Below are 5,898 nucleotides of genomic sequence, written 5' to 3'. Positions count from 1 at the left end.
GTGACCTACATACAAAGATTTAGCAGCCTTAAAAGTCGGTGAAAAAGTGTCAACAGCCAGATTTAATTAGGGTGTTATAAGGAGGCAATCAGGTAGAAAGATTAACTGTTGCACCTCAAGATGATCTAAAACTCATTTACAAAGGCTCACAAAGGGTATTAGGCAAAGACAGTGATTTAATTAAAGCTAATCCAGAATTTTCAAGCTTAATTGTTTGCAAATACCTTCTGTCGAGATTTTTTTTTAGACTTGCTCCTAGATCTGTAGCAATTACACCCACTTTTGTGCAGAAGGACCAAGACCGATGCACAGAAAAATACGACTTTTGAAACTTCAGAACGCAGCTACAATATTTGCAACATCACATCATCATAAAGAGATAAAAGGACAAATAAGCAGTCGCTAATATTTGGAATAATCTGTGTCTTAATCTTGGAATCCTCAGATGCGACGGTGTTAGTTTAAATCTTCAGCAATCTTGAGGCAGCTCAATTAATCATCTTGCCTCATGGATACCTTGTTGCTTATTATAACAAGATCCAGTTTTAACACTGATCCTCCTATTTATTTCTCTAAGATTGGAATGCCAACTGGCATTTTTGTCAGAGCCCCACCTACTGAGAAATAGCTTTTCTTGCAGTTATAACCCTTTGTTTGATGTTCCCAAAAGATGTTGGAAGGGAACGATTCGTACCATTGTCTTTGGTAGACTGAAAGTCAGGGTGCAAAATCTGCTTCCAAACTACGTGATCCCAATATCAGCTGAAGCAGCCCAAACAGAAATCAAAACAGAATCTGCTCCTTATATTTGCTGCCAGCATTTTGGGCTTGGCATCTCTGAGCAAGGAATGTTCACAGCTAGGAAGGGCCACTATTAATTCCTTTCCATTTGACCTTGTTTGTACAAACATAACATCGTATGATTAAGAGAAGCACTCTTGATCAATTATAGACAAGATGTCAAGAAAGACATCTTTGCCTTGGAGGTTCGAAGCTGTTTAGGAATTTATATCTATAGGCCTAATGAAATTATACAGAACATGAGTTACATCTGATGACAAACGACAGGTTTCAGAAAGAAAAATGGCATTTATGTGCCCAATGGAATATTACTAGTACTTTGTTATATTCGTGGTTGATATTTCATTGCAAGATACACAAGCAATAACAGACAGACACATCTGTTATACCGATAGGTAGAGCTGGGGAAAGTAAAAAGTATACGTTTATTATCCAATAATTACGTATGACTCATCAAGTATTCTGTTTAATTGCTTTGAATTCTGCTGAATGGCTCATCAGAAGAGCTGACGGGCTTAATTCTTCCTTAACTTTCAAAAATGGTAATTGTGGGAAGATATGGATTGGGACCATAGCAGGGGAAAGGGCTTCAATTCTTGGAAGTCCCAGTCAAGAGCACTCCCCACTGCTGCTATCTGACGAAGGAAAAAGCTAGCGATGGGCTTTCTGTAACATAAATAGTGGGTCCTCAATGTGGTGGATTCGTTCCAGGATGCCATAATCCACAGATAATGAGGTCTGTGGATAAAAAAATCCACAGGGTTCCTGGCGCACTAGCACAAAATATACCTGGAGGTTGTGCGCAGCCTCCTAACCTCCTAATTTCCAGTGCAGCCAGCAATTTCCAGTTGTGTCCATTTGGTGTTCTGAGTTGTGGCCTCTCTGAGCCTCAGACTGCATCAGGGTGTAAACTGAAGTTGATGACGCAAACCAGAAGTGACTTCCGGTTACACCTGGGAGGGCTTCTGAGGCCCTCTGTGGTGCAGCCAGGGGATAAGGAAAGCCTACTGTAATTTGGTTCTCAGCAGACTGTGTATTGGGAAACAAGAATGTAAGTTTGGTTAAGGGTCCCTACAGAACTGTTACATGAGTGACAAAGTCAAGAACATCCTCGCTGGCAGAATCCAGACCCTATTATCATGCTATGCAGAAATTGATAAGTTCTGCCATTTCTCATCTTAAACAATTTTCATCCGCTGTGGAGTATTTAAAGCAGTTCTTCATTTGTGTTCCTAGCACACAAATCTTTTCCCAGGCAGCCTGCCCAGATGCTCTACATTGGTAATTTCTGGCCTTTAAAAAAAAAAAAAAATCCATGAAATTCCTTTTTAAAACTTTTTTGACTTGTCACCAGAAAGCTATGTTTACTCACCATAGGTGATCAGGCAGTGTGCCTGATTTCAAACCTGATTTATATGGCATGCTCGGTGCAGTCTTCAGTCACCAGATATCACATTAATGGAGATCTCCTTGGAACTTAGGGCTGGTTGTCACTAACAACCAGAATTGATCATGTACTCGAAACGCGCAGTTCAATCACATGAAGCAACTTTAGTGTGTGAATCAGAATGGAGACTTCTGCCACCGTTACCTGGAGACTTCTGCCATCAGCTAACCTCTTGCTGAAATCCGTTTCATGATATTGTTACAATTATTAATAGCAAAATTGGTTCAGCACCTTCACTTCATCCATTTTTCCTGAGATACCATCAAATCAGTTCATACAAAAGAAATTAAGACTGTCTCCAACGAAGCACATTTTGATTCTCTTATGGCCTAATCCTATCCAGCTTTCCAGTACCGATGCAGCCTCAATGCAGTCCTAAGGTTAGGGAGCAAACATTCCCTGACCTTGAGGAAGCCCTCATGACTGCCCTCACAACTACCACAGAATGCAGCTCATGCCTTGTTGGCACAGCTGCATTGACACTGGGAAGTTGGATAGGATTGGGCCCTTAATTTCAAAAGAAGGACAGGAGCAACCAGCACTTGTAGCATGATTCAAATGTACAGGTAGCAACTGATTCAAACGTACAGGTACAGCGTTGAGTGACCGATCATCTGAGGACTCAAAGGTGAACTTGTGAACTGCCTTGAAAGTATTTTGTCTGAGATGCTGTCAAGACATGAAAGCTCGGTCTGTGGTGTTTGATCTATGGCAGATGCTCCATAGGAGTAATTTAAACATGCCAAGGGCATATGGAATGCACATATTTCTTTTATGTAAAAGGGCCTCATGGAAGGCACTTACTTGTCTCATTTAAAATGCACTTTATGCACCAAGTTCATTTGCATGCATCATTGCTACCTGCAGTTAGATTGAGACTGGCTTGTTAGCTGTGCGCACATTCTACACTCTTAATGATGCAGCAGCAACGTAGAATATCTACTCAGGTAAATGCTTTCCACATGTCCTCACAATATTTTAGACAGGCAGCACTTGGAGCTTGTACTGGTTGGCAACCTTCAGTCTTGAAAGACTATGGGATAAGCCTACAGCACCTGGTATTCCCAGGCGGTCTCCCATCCAAGTACTAACCAGCCCTGACCTTGCTTAGCTGCCGAGATCAAAGAAGATCAGGCATGTGCAGGGTAACAGTGCTTGTACTGATGTCACCATCATCATGCAAGGAGCATGCATGGGGGACATTGCCCTAAACCAGGGGTGCTCACACTTTTTTGGCTCGAGAGCTACTTTGAAACCCAGCAAGGCCCGGAGATCTACCAGAGTTTTTTTTACAATGTTTGCGCCATCATAACATATAACATTTATGTGTACAATGTATGTTGGTGTACCTTGAGCCCCACTGAGTATAACAGGACTTACTCCTGAGTAGACATGCCTAGGATTAGGCTGTGAGGCTGCAATCCTAGCCACACTTACCTGGGAGTAAGCCCCATTGAGTACAATGGGCCTTACTCCCGGCATTTCCTCTCAGAGGCACCTGAAGGGGGGGGTCGGCATTCCGCGATCTACTCATTTTGCCTCGTGATCTACCGGTAGATCGAGATCCACCTATTGAGCACCCCTGCCCTTAACGAAATGGGACTTATTTCCCCATAAACATTGCAAATGCTTTTAATAGCTCAGCGCACTTTGCAGTGATGGTGCAGACTTGTTTTTAAAAAGCATTATTTGAGCGCAGTGGTCAGCAACAGTGGCGCCACTAGGGATTGTGTCACCTGGTACGAGAGGCCAATGCCTCACCCCTATGATGGACCTCCTCTCATGCAGTGGGCAGGGCAATGCCCTGAGCTGTGGGCAGTTGTGGACCTCACCAGCCCCACACCCCAGGGCAAAGGTCCACAGTGGCGCCCTCCCCGCAGGATATCACCACCCCCATGCACAAATGCACCCCCCCCACTTGCCTGAAGCTTACGGAACCTTGTGCGACCATAGACTGCATCACGGAAGCTTCCTGAGGCGTCTCCAAAGCTTTATACTGTGCTTCCGGGAAAAAACAGAAGCGCAGTTTCTGACCCTGTTGGGCGCCTCAAAGAGGCTTCTGTGGGGTCCTAAAGGTGCGTGAGGCACTGTGCCCGGGGCTTTGGTTGGCAACCTTCAGTCTCGAAAGACTATGGTATAAGCCTACAGCACCCGGTATTCCCAAGAGGTCTCCCATCCAAGTACTAACCAGGCCTGACCCTGCTTAGCTTCCGAGATCAGACGAGATCGGGCATGTGCAGGGTAATCTATAATGGGAGGTTCACCACTGGCTGTGGGCATGGATAAGCACCATCGCCCCCCCCACTGGTTTTTTGGTTATAACTTTTGGTAGAACAGAGATATTTAAACACAGTTCCTTTCTTTGCATTCGGCATGAAATTATGCTTTGAATGATATACAACATGATGGTATTCAAAAATACCAAGATTTTAAAAATTTTGGCCGGTAGTGGTGTCATCCCCCTGTACGCATCACCCCTGCATGCCCTAGCAATGCCACTGGTCTGTACTGTGGCCGGTAATGTTTACAGGAAGTACACAAATCAGTATGGCGGCTGCACAGGAGCAGCTTGAAGGGAACGGTGGTCATTAGGCCCTTTTGTTAGATTGTGAGTCCTTTTGGGACAGGGAGCCATTTAGTTATTTGATTTTTCTCTGTAAGCCGTTTTGTGAACTTTTAGTTGAAAAGCAGTACATAAATACTGTTAATAATAATAATAATAATTAATAATAATTGGCATTTTTGGCATCCTCTTTGCTGCAAAATCATAAGCTGTGAATGAGCAAAGAGGTGCATTTTGCAAGATTAGGACCGGTCAATGTATCTGTCAACGACAACCAACTGACTGGTTTTCGTTTTGGGTATGAGCAAACGGTAATACTTTCGCTACTTAAATCGATAACCCTTCAGTGGGAATTAATGATTTATTTTCACAGTGACACATTTATTTGCCCAGTGAGGAAAATAACATTTATTTGTCGTTTGAAAGCCCCACTGGGATGTTCTACAAATACACTTTTGCACGTTTATTTATTATCGTTATACCTGAATCTGGGAAGAAGAAAGCAGGCTAAATGCTTGAGATATAAAGAAGAAAGGATCAAAGGGAATTGAGAAAGACATGATTTGGGGTAATCTTAAGAGCATCCCAATGCAATGGGGAGTCGAGAAAGAAGTTATCCTGGCCCTAAGGTAAATCACGAAGCAGAAATTAAAATTGAACACTCAACAGTATAATCTTTAGAGTTAAAAGAAAATTCTAAAGAAAAGATAAGAAATTCCTCAGACTCACCGCAGCACATGAAACTGATTTTTCCCTCCGGTCAAGGATGCTCAAAGCAGTACAAAAAGGAAACTGTACAAAAAAAAATAATAATAAAGAATAAAAATGTTCAGTGTTGAGACTGGAAGTCATAATAACGGCAGCTAACCTGTTATATCATTATTTCCAGGGGGGAAAAATGCTCAGGGTCAGATGAAATTATTATTTATACAGGTATTTATATACCGCCTTTCTTGGTCGTCAGATTTCTCCTCAGACTTTAATTCAAGGCGGTTTACATAGGCAGGTTGTTTAAATCCCCATAGGGATTTTTACAATTGAAGAAAGGTTCTATCTTTCAAGAACCACACAACATTTCAGATGGAAC

At 42.6% G+C, this 5,898-nt stretch overlaps 1 pseudogene; it reads right to left on the bottom strand.

Annotated features, from left to right (window-relative positions):
• Positions 1-4,387: 4,387 nt before the first annotated feature.
• LOC136657843 (5S ribosomal RNA) lies at positions 4,388-4,505 on the bottom strand (annotated as a pseudogene).
• Positions 4,506-5,898: the final 1,393 nt, after the last annotated feature.

Source organism: Tiliqua scincoides, chromosome 7 (assembly GCF_035046505.1).
Source record: "Tiliqua scincoides isolate rTilSci1 chromosome 7, rTilSci1.hap2, whole genome shotgun sequence".
Classification (NCBI taxonomy): domain Eukaryota; kingdom Metazoa; phylum Chordata; class Lepidosauria; order Squamata; family Scincidae; genus Tiliqua; species Tiliqua scincoides.
This window is presented reverse-complemented; position numbering and strand designations above follow the sequence as displayed.